This window comes from Cupressus sempervirens, chromosome 1, assembly GCF_028749045.1.
Source record: "Cupressus sempervirens isolate cs-2001-9-10 chromosome 1, ASM2874904v1, whole genome shotgun sequence".
NCBI classification, from domain to species: domain Eukaryota; kingdom Viridiplantae; phylum Streptophyta; class Pinopsida; order Cupressales; family Cupressaceae; genus Cupressus; species Cupressus sempervirens.
In genome coordinates, this window is record NC_143118.1 from 789,735,208 (window position 1) to 789,747,665 (window position 12,458).

Genomic DNA, 12,458 nt, shown 5'->3' on the forward strand with positions numbered 1-12,458 from the left:
GAACATGTCCCTAGAGGCCCTAGGACCCTTAGGGATACATTTTGTTTGTTCTTATGCATCAAGAGAAGTCATAGGTTAACCTATAATCCCTTTTGACACATTTCATGACAATATATGTCCCTAAGGGCCCTGGGCCCCTAGGGACCCACTTGGTTGGTTTGAATGCCTATGACCCCTCTTAATGCCTCACATTTAGTTGGTTCCAATCTATCCAGAGGTGTCATGGGTTAATCTATGATCCCTACCAACATGTTTCATGGAAACATATGTCCCTATGGGCTCTAGGACCCCTAGGGATGCATTTGTTTGGTTTTAATGCATCTAGAGGTGTCATAGGTTAACCTATGACCTTTTTTGATGCATTTCATGACAACATATGTAGGGATGCATTTGGTTGGTTCAAATGTGTTGATAGGGTCCATAGGTTAATGTATGATCCCTATCAATGCATTTCATGACAACATATGTTCCTAGGTGCCCTAGGACCCCTAGGGACACATTTGGTTGTTTCTAATGGATCGAGAGGGGTCATAGGTTAACTTATGATCCCTCTCTTGACACATTTCATTACAACATATGTCCCTAGGGTCCCTAAGAACCCTAGGAATCCATTTGATTGGTTCTAATGTGTCAAGAGGGGTCATAGATTAACCTATGAGCCTCTCAACACATTCATGACAACAAATGTCCCTAGGGGCCCCTAGGGACACATTTTGTTGGTTCGAATGTGTCGAGAGGGGTTAGAAGTTAACCTATGACCCATCTCGATGCATTTCATGTCAATGAATTTTCCTAGGGGCCCTAGGGCCCCTAGGTTTACATTTGGTTGGCTTTAATGCATTGAGAGTGGTCATAGGTTAATCTATGACCCCTATCGATGGGTTTGATGAGAACATATGTCCCTAGGTGACCTAGGACCCATAGGGATGCATTTGATTGGTACTAATCCATCAAGAGGGGTCATAGGTTAACCTATGAATCCTCTCGATGCATTTTATGATAACATATGTCCCTAGGGCCCCTAAGATCCCAATGGATGCATTTGGTTTCTAATGTGTCTAGAGGGGTCATAGGTTAACCTATGACCCCTCTTGACCCATTTCATGGCAAGAAAATCACCCTAGGGGCCCTACGACCCCTAGGGACGCATTTGGTTGGTTTGAATTCATCAAGAGGGGTCATAGGTTAGCCTATGACCCCTCTTGATGCATTTTATGAAAACTTATATCCCTAGAGGCCCTAGCTCCCCTAGGGACCTATTTGGTTGGTTCAGAGACATTGAGAGGGGACATAGTTTAACTTATGACCCCTCTTGACCCAGGGGTAATAGGTTAACCTATGACCCCTATCGATGCATTTCATGATAACATGTATCCCTAGGGGTCCTAGGGACACATTTTGTTGGTTCTAATGCATTTCATGACAACATATATCCTAGGGGTCCTAAGGCTGCTAGGGATGCATTTGATTGGTTCAAATGCATCAAGAGGGATCATAGGTTAACCTATGACCCCTCCCAATGCATTTCATGACAACCTATGTCCCTAGGTGCCCTACGACCCCTAGTGACCCATTTGGTTGGTTCTACTGCATCGAGAGGGGTCATAGGTTAATCTATGACCCCTATTGACACATTTCATGACAAAATATGTCCGTAGGGGCTATAGGGCCCCTTGGGATGCATTTGGTTGGTTCTAATGTGTTGAGAGTGGTCATAGCTTAACCTATGACCCCTCTTGATGCATTTTATGACAATGTATGTCCCTAGGGGCCCTAAGGCCCCTAGGGACCCATTTGGTTGGTTCGAATGTGTGAAGATGGGTCATAGGTTAACCTATGACCCCTCTTGACACATTTCATGAAAACATATGTCCTTAGGGGCCCTAGAGACATATGTTGTCATGAAATGCATTAAGAGAGCTCATATGTTAACCTATGACCCCTCTCGATGCATTTCATTAAAATATTATATTTAATAATAATATAATACTGTATATTTCAATATAATAATAATATATTGTTAGATTATATAAAAATAATAATAATAATAACCATATATATTATTATATATATTATAATAATCATATAATATTACTATATATATCTAATAATAATAATATTTATCATATATATATTACTATATATAATAATAGTCATCATAATAATCCTCTAAAATTTCCCTCCACAATTTTCATTGTGGGTTTTTTCCCTCCGAATTGGAAAATACGAATTAATCAGATACTTGGTTTCATATTGGGTATCTATTCTGTAATCAGATACTTGATTTGAAATTGGATATCTGATTAGGCTTGGTATTTACCAAACCTATTTGGCAACCCAAAAAATGTGTTTGAGAAGGGTTTCATTGACACTCAGACTTCGAGTAGCCATTTGACAATGTTATTGTTTTCAAAATTGAATGAAATGAAAAGGGTTTTTTTAGAACACTCTCAAGATTCCATCGATATAATATCTATCAAATTTCAAGTTTGATAAGTATATTTTAGTTAATTTTCAATGAATATGATTGTAAAGTGCTGATTGACATACTGATTGAAAAATAGCTATAACTTTCAAATGGTATAACATTTTTTAAATCCAAAAGTTGTGTCACATTCTATTTTTTTCCTAGTATAAGAGAAAAATAATAATTTAATTTGGTAAAATTTTCAATTAGTTAAGTTGGTCAGACACAGGTTTTTTTTATTCCAAAAATAGTTTTGTAGGAAATTCATATTTAATTGTTTATTTGGAATAAAAATACCCAAAAAATATGCATCACATCTAAGCATGAGTCTACTTTTTATATCTATAATTATATTTAAAAATATTATCGTTTAATTTTTATTAAGGTGGTCAGACATACACCTACTTTTTAATTTCGCCTTAAAAGTTTTGTAGTATTGCATTAAAATCCAAACTTTTGACCAATCAAATATTTTTTTCTCTAGATAAGGTCCCTCACCTTTGTTTTTATCAACACTTTCATACTTTGTTTTACATCTTCTAAGTAATAAGCCCCGTTTTCTTTGTCCTTGTAGTCTTCATTTGTTCAGAATTTGTTACGCCTTTTATCATTCCTTTCATTCATATTTGTGTCACGTTATTTGGATACAATATGACCAAGCTTGTTGCATTTAAAATAAATCAAAGGTAATTTTCCATTATACTTTCATTTTACCCTTCGTAGTCTCTTTTCTAGTAGCAACTTAAGCTCTTAATCTTTGTCTTCTTATTCATAATCATTGTCATTTTGATTGTAATTAGCATTATTTTATTTTGTTGAAATTCCAATGGTTAGAGATGAATTTAAAGTGGTTTCAATATTACGTAAATAGTTATCAAAATTATTATGCTCAAAATAAGTTATCCTACTAACAAAAGCATCAGGAGTAATGAAATTACCATATTTCACCAATAAACTTTTGGCAAATAAATGACTATGTGACTAAACCTTTTAGTCACAAGACTAAAATTCTTAATCACTTGATTAAAATTGATTATATTTTTGTAATATTTTGCAATTTATAAGTATAAATGACTAAATATATGACAAGTTTGGTCATCAGGTAAAATCACAAGGTTAGGCAAAAATAAGTGACTAGACAAATGATCAAATAAATGACTAAATAATTGATCACTAATAATTAGTCACCGAAAAAAATGACTAAATCAATGGTTGATGATTTTTTATCATACTAATATATTCTTTAACTTTTTATAACTTTTATTAATCATTGATGAATTTTTTGTCTTATCAATACACCATTATCAATTAACTTTCTCAAATGTCCTCTCAATGGATATTGAATTAGAAATAAAATCAAAATCACCCTAATTTGCACGAAAACTCCTCATAATCTACCTATAAGCTCTTAAAGAAAATCAAAATCCATTATGCACTCAAAAAAAATTTCCAAGACTATCTTTGCATATCAACAATATTATTTATTAATGAAATATTTTTTTATTTTCAACATATAATCGCTATTAATCAAATTAACATAAGGTAATAACCATCTTTATAAAATTTAATATTATTTTATAATCATTATATGTAATATCTTTTAGTATTTATCAAATAGTGATAACCAATATCTAATAAATATGATGCCTTGAAATAAAGTGATAAATAATAATAATATTTATATAATATGCATATAAAGTGTGAATATACCCATTGGAAGTCGATGTTTGATGTTGGGTTTCTTCATCAGTGTTGAAAAATGTCACACTAGTGGATAGAAAACTACTAGTTGTGAAAACACATGAGTTTAAAATATTACACCTGAAGGATCAAAATTCAATCTATCTAATAAGACATTCTTATTAAATTTTATAATTTCTTATTTAATGCATGGTTTGAAAAAATACAATAGTTTCACATTTTTAAGTTTCCATGTATGCAATTAGTGTTCAAAAAAACCTATTGTTAAATAGTTTGATTTTAAAATATGTTAAAATCTTATAATTTGAGTACTCAGATATTTCTATTTTGTTGAAGTTGTTTTTTAAATTTTTTGATTAATTTTGTAATATGTAAAAGGTTAGTAATTTATTCAACATAATTGCATGTTTCTTAAAATTATAATTTCTTTATTTCTTTTATAGTCTAAGGTTTCATTCGTTTGGAAATAAACTCTATGTAATTGTTTAATTAATTAATTAATTTGTATTTATTTATTTTGTTATATTCAATAATTTATATCTATAATTTATGCACTGCTACTTTAAAACTAGAAGATGTTTTCATGCATTTTCTTCAAGAGACAATTCTTTTGAGACATCTATCTATTTTAAGTTAAATTAATGTCTTATGTTTTGATTCTAAATTTGATGACATTGATATGTGATCTAGTCCTAAGCTATACTATGTTACATGTCATGTCTTAACTAGTATGGCATAGCCTTTTGTTAGTGAGTATTTTGGAATATGTAATTTAATTTTGATAGAGTATTCATTAATTCTCCTTGGTTAATAGAAATATTTTTGTCCTCTTTGATTTTTCCCTCTATTGTATTTAAAATGTAGTTTATCTTGTATAGAAATTATTTCTCTTTTTTGGCTAAGAGAGTTTATGATTTAATTCAATGTTTGTCATAAACATTACTAAAAATTAAAATTAACTTTAAAGTAATATCTACATGTGTGTATACCTATATGATTGTATTTATCAATTTATTTAAAAATTTAAAACTAGATTTGTATTTCTAATTATTCAATATGTATGATCAAATATACATAAAAGAAAAATCATTACTAATATTCATTTTAACAAAATTTTATAATTGACAAAAATAGACCAATTTTATTTTATTTGGCCTTCCACACTTCTTTTGTGTACGCATTACATACTAAGATGCAATTGCTGCCCTATTATTGGGAAGGGAAAGTTTTGTGTATAAGAAGAGACAATAACAACAACATCAACATTGACATAGCCCAAGAGTTGAATAGTGGTGAAGATCCAATTCTCTCATTAGTGCTTTATAGTCTTTATTTTTTTTAATACTATAAATTTATAGCACAAATGTACAAGATGAAATCCTATAGGCCTAAATTTCTAATAGACAAAAAAGGGGATTTGGGGGGATTATAAATTAGAAGGTAGAATGTCTCTAGAGGTCATCCAAATTTTGTTGAATGAAGAGTTTGTAAAATTTGATTATATATATTATCACACTCTTGCATTAGATCCTTTCACACAAACATTTCAAATTAATAGCCATCAACCTTTTTAAATAAATGATGACCATGCATATACAACCTTCAATACCAATTCATAGCACAAACCTACAAGATAAAATCCTATAGGTCTAAAATTCTAATAGATTAGAAAGGAGCTTTACGAGGATTACAAATTAGTAGGTAGAATGTTTCTAGAGGTCATCAAAATTTTGTTGAATGCAACATTTGTAAAATAAGACTACATAGATTATTACCCTCATGCATTAGAGTCTTCCATGAAAAAATATCAATCTAATAGCCATCAATCTTTTTAAATACAAGATGACCTCAAATATACAACCATCAATACACCTTACATCCTTGTCTTTCTTTTCTAAAAAATATTCAATTTCATGTATTGTTCATTATCTACAAACTATTTGAATGTTTCTTTCCCATAGGTTTTGGAGTTGTTTTTAACCACAGTTTACAATTTATATATTACTCATCTTTCTAATTGAGGAAACGACTATAGCTAGAAACACTCTAATTTTTTTATAGTTGAAATCAAAAATATCATGCATCGAATCATATCTATTCTCCAATTTGTAACATTTGACACCCAATCTATTCTCCAAGACAAATCACAATGGATGGAATTTGAGAGAGACTATTCAAAGGGACATAAGCAGATAATCCATATTTTCCCCAAAAACCCCAACTCAAGAGAGTGATCTGAAATGTCCCTTTACTAATTTTTCATGGTATTTCCAGCCTCAAATTAGATCTTTAAAATCAAACAACCAATATTACAAAGATCTGCCAATTTCCCAATAAAACCCAAATCGGGTATGTCCAAATTAGTGCCAAAAAACTTCACAACTTCACAAATTATTAATAAATCTAAGAATGGAAATTTGTATAGAAATTTCAGTAGCATAACAGCCTACAAAATGAAATTTCTAGATTTGTATAGCTTTAACACAACAGCTCATAAATGTAGGACAAAACTATGCTCAATTGGGCTCCCGAAATTAACACACAATGCCCGGAAACACCACAAAACACCCATAAACTATCTCAGAAGTTTAATCATGACCCAATACATATATTCAGCTCTATTTTAAAATCTTAAAGTCTGAAATACAGAAGCAACCCAAACTGATATGAAACACTCAACTGAAAACACCAAACTCAAACCAAAAACAACCCCGAAAACCCACAAATCGGCACTATTCAACACAAAGGCAAACTCTGTATGAACATGCACATGGAATGGCTTCAAACTCCCATCCTTAGCCTTCCTAGAAACCTAAAAACTCCCATTCTTGGGTCTCCTTCTCCACAGGTTTGGTAGCCTCTGAAGAACAACAAGAAAATTAGCAAAAATCAAGTTCTGGAATGAGTCCAAAATGCCGCCAAACCCCTTTTAAAGAGGGCATAACCCTAACTCATGTCCAAGAGGGGTTAATAAAATATAATTTAATAATAATTTTATCTATTAGTCCATTGGTTTCCAAAGATTAGCCCCTTTTTTTCCGACTTCACCTTTTTGGAGCCTGCCTGCCTTAGCAAAGTTTTTTTTTTTTTTTAATTATTTGAATAGGGGACATGACAAGTCCTCCCCTCCCAAATATTGCTTGTCCTCAAGCAATGAAGGTTGGAATTCTCAAGAATATGTCCTCCTTCTCAAGTTGCATCCTCTAGTGGTAATCCTTTCCATTTGACCAAATGCTCTATGACGCTCCTATTTCTCAACCTTTTCTCTCTTGTATCCAAAATATCTTCTGGTATCAAAACTAATTTCCCTTCATCATCAAGAGGTGGTAATTCTATAGATACTATGGTTTTCTGGCCTAGAACCTTCTTTAAGCAAGATACATGAAAAATATTATGTATTTTGCTGTTTGGTGGGAGCTCCAATTCATAAGCTACCTCTCCTACCTTCTTGATGATTTTATAAGGCCCATAGAACCTTGGCTTGAATTTCTCTGCCCCACTCCTCTTCAAGGTGCTTTTCTTATATGGCTGCAACCTAAAAAATACCAAATCTCCCACCTCAAAAGATCTTTCAATCCTTTTCCTGTCAGCATATATCTTTTGTTGGTTCTGTGCATGTTGTAGATTATCCTTGAGGGACCTTATTATGTCTTGGCTTTGCTTGATGAAATCACTTGATGCGGGTACTCTGCTATCGAAAAGTATTAGATCAACAAAGGAAAGGGAATCATAACCATAAAGAGCACGAAAAGGAGGCATACCAATAGACATGTGATGAGATCTATTGTAACAATACTCCCCTAGGTGTAACCATTTCACCCAAGCATGTTGTTGATTGGAAACATAGTTCCTCAAATATCCCTCTATCCATTTATTAACTATCTCTATTTGTCCATCTATTTGAGGGTGATAGCTAGTACTGGGAGTGAGTTTAGTTCCTGCCAAATGAAAGAGCTCCTTCCAAAAAGAGCTAAGGAATCTACTGTCTCGGTCACTAACAATGTTTCTAGGCAAACCATGTAATCTAAAAATTTCCTTGAAGAAAAATTCGGCCACTTGTGATGCCATGAAATCAGATGTAATAGGAAAGAAATGTGCTTACTTAGTTAATCTATCTACCACCACATATATGAAATCCTTACCTTGAACCTTGGGCAACCCAGTGATGAAATCCACGGAAATACTTTCCCATTTTTGTTCGGGAATAGGAAGTGGCTGCAACAACCCTGCAGGAAAATTTTGCTCACTCTTTCTTTGTTGGCATACCATACATTCCTTAATGTGTTTAAGGACATCCTCCTTCATACCCTTCCATGAAAACCACTCTCAAATTTTCCTGTATGTCTTGAAGTATCCCTGATGACCAGCCAAAGGTGTGTCATGAAAGACCCTCAATATCCTCTCCTTAGTTTTTGACCCTGGCACTAAGAAGATCCTGTTCTTGTAATAAATCAATTCATCAACAACCTTGTACCTGTTATCATCCACTAACTTATCCAAAATCTTGGTGGAAAATGAATCTTTAGCATACTCTAAAATTATGGAGACTTTCCAATCAGCAGAGATAGATGATAAGGAACACAAAGTGGGCTTTCTTGAGAGAGCATCAGCAACCACATTATTCTTTCCTTTCATGTATTCAATATCAAAATCATAAGCTTGCAATTTGCTTACCCATTTTTGTTGATGATCATTCAAATCCCTTTGGTTCAAGAAGAACCTGAGGCTATTATGGTCTGTCTTTACAATGAATCTCCCACATACCAAATATTGTCTAAACTTATGAAGTGCATGCATGATTGCTAACATTTCCTTATCATAGATGGAGTAACCTTTCTCTGATTGATTTAATTTTCTACTCTCAAATGCTATTGGATGTCCCCTTTGAGTTAGAATAGCCCCTATAGCTTCTCCAGAAGCATCACATTCAACAACAAAAGGTAAAGAGAAATCTGGAATTGCAAGCACAGGGCATGAACTCATTACCTCCTTAAGCTTATCAAATGTTTTTTGTGCCTCTTCTATCCAAACAAAAGCTCCTTTCTTTGTCAAATCAGTCAAGGAGGCAGAAAACTAAGAAAATCCCTTGGCAAATCTCCTATAGTAGCTACACAACCCGAAGAAACCTCTCAACTATGTAAGATTAGTGGGTGGAGGCCAATCCAAAATTGCTTGGATTTTTTGTTGATCAACCTGTACTCCTTTAGAGCTTATAATATGTCCCAAATATAGGATCTCTATCAAACCAAACTCACATTTAGATAGCTTAGCATAGAAGGATTGCTGCTCCAAGATTCCCAAAATAGTGTCTATGTACTTTAGATGCTCTTCCCATGTTTTACTGTATATCAAGATATCATCGAAAAATACCAAAACAAATTTTTGAGGATGCTGACTGAATACCTTATTCATACAAGATTGGAATGTTGCAGGTGCATTAGTGAGTCCGAATGGCATAACAAGAAATTCAAAGTGCCCATAGTGACATTTGAAAGCAGTCTTTTCCACATCTTCACTCCTCATTCTGATTTGATGGTAGCCTGATCTTAAGTCAATTTTTGAAAAGTATAAAACACCATGTAACTCATTAATGAGTTCATCTATGCGTGGTATGGGATACCTATTTTTTATGGTCTTCTTGTTTAGAGCCCTATAGTCTATACACATTCTCATTGTACCATCCTTTTTCTTGACAAGTACCACAGATGATGCAAATGGACTAGAGCTAGGCCTTATGAATCCCATGTCCAGGAGTTCTTTAATAGTTTTTTCAATTTCTTCCTTAAAACCTCTTGGATGGCAGTATGGGGTTGTTATAACTTGTTTGGCACCTTGTTCTAACTCTATAACATGCTCAAAACCTCTATCTAGTGGTAATCCTGGAGCAAATCATTGAAAACTATACTATGCTTATCAAGAATATTTTGAATTTCAAAATGGAAATTACCTTGATTCTTTGGAGAGCTTGTTGGTTGGATTATGACTCCTGCTGCCCATGTTACTTGTCCTCTTCGAAAAGTCCTCTCCATCCTCTTTGCAGAGACCGCCTTAGGTGCTCCATTCGATAACCCTCTCAATATGACTTCTTTCCCATTGGAATGAAATTTAAACTCCATAGTTTGATGGTTCATGTAATAGCCTCCGATAGAGTGCAACCATTGAACACCCAATACAAGATCCGTCTCCCCAATACCAACCACATAGAAGTCATCACATAACTCATAATCTCCTAAGGTCATCTTGAGTTGTTTCACCACCTGTGTGCAAGGCATAGTGAATCCATCAGCTACAGTAACATTAAATCCCTCAAAATCTTCTTCTTTAAGCCCTCTTTTCATGAAAAATCCCTCATCAATAAAATTGTGAGTTGCCCCACTATCAAGAAGAACGGTCAACCTTTGCCCTGCTAGTACCCCTCGAATTAGAAAGGGATGGTATCTTGGGACCCCTGATAATGCTGCTAAAGTGCCATCCTTGCTGATTTCTTTTCCTTTCTCTTCTTCTACCTCCTCCTTAGTATCATGAAATTCCTCATGCTCATCTAAATCAGATTTTGAAGCAACTTCAATATAGTGCACTTGACCTTTCCCCAAACATTTGTGTCCTAGAACCCATGGTTCTCTACAAGTAAAACAAAGCTTTTTCCTTCGTAATTCACTCCTAGTCTCTTCATCTACCTTCTTTTTTGCCACATTTGTCACATCTTTTGGTGGTAGTGTTGGGAAAGTCTTTTTCTGAAAATTTCTCTTATGTTGCCAAAGATTTGGGGGTTTTTGATAAGTAATTGATTTCATAGGCACACAAGTTTCAAGTTGCAAGCTTCTTTTGATAGCTTCTTGTAAGGTTGAGGGTGAGAAAGCCTTAACCAAACCCTTAACAAAATCTTCTAAACCATCAAGAAAAAGATAAACGATCCTCTTTTCACTCATATCAGGTACCATAATAGCCACTTTTTGAAATTTTTCTATATACTCATTAACTTATTTGGTTTGCTTCAACTTTGACAATTCTTTAAAGTACTCTTCATCATCCTTGAGGTCAAATCTATCTATCACTCTTTGACTGAAATTTTCAAATGTAGTTACCTGATCGTGACCTTGAGTAGTCATTCCATGATACCACCAATCATAGGCTGCATCTTCCAAGTGTAGACTTGCAAATTGAACAGCATCACTCTCTTTCATGGGGTTAAGTGTGAAGAAAGTTTGTAATATTTGTAGCCATGCTCTAGCTGAAATTTTATTTGTTCCATCAAAAGTAGGTGTTGTGAACTTGCTTATTTTATTTTTGAGCTCTCTTCCACTTGTGTCATGCTCCCTCCTATTCTCTTTCTTGGGCATCAAAGTGTTCATTATATCCACATATTCTCTAAAAGGAACTGAACTACGAAAGTCATCATCTAAACCATTATAAGTAGCTCTAAATTTAGACAAGTTACCTATAACCTCTTCCACTGGATTAATGGTTGGATTTTGTACTGGTGCTCATCTGCAGGCAAGAAGATAGTTTTGGTTGATTTAGATGGTGTGGATCTCCCATTTCTTGGCTCCTCTGAAGTACTCCCTTTCTCATTAATAGATGCAATTCCTTGTAATTTTTCTGTCAATATTCACAAAGCCTCTCTAGTTTCCGCCAAACCATCCACTGTTTGCTTCTGAGTATTTTGGATGTCTTGGAAGAATTTCTTTGCCATCTCATCTGGATCAGCCATACTTTTTTCTTCCTTGGATTTTGTACTTTTGCTTTCAACTGGGGGTTTGATCAAACTTTCTTTATTCTTTTCTCGCTGCAAATAAATTTTTTCTCTTTCACTTAGTTGCATGCGATCATAAATTTTGACCTGCAACTAATTAGAAACAACATGCAACCATAAAATATGACATGCAAGATCTGGGTAGTTGTCAAAACTGACATGCAAGATCTGGGTAGTTGTTAAAACTGACATGCAACTTCTACAAACCCTCAGGCTGGCAAGATCATGGCTCTGATACCACTGAAATGTACCTTTACTGATTTTTCATGGTATTTCCAGCCTCAAATTAGATTTTTAAAATCAAACAACCAATATTACAAAGATCTGCCAATTTCCCAATAAAACCCAAATCGGGTATGTCCAAATTAGTGCCAAAAAACTTCACAACTTCACAAATTATTAATAAATCTGAGAATGGAAATTTTTATAGAAATTTCAGCAGCATAACAGCCTACAAAATGACATTTCCAAATTTGTATAGCTTTAACACAATAGCTCACAAATGTAGGACAAAACTATGCTCAATTGGGCTCCCGA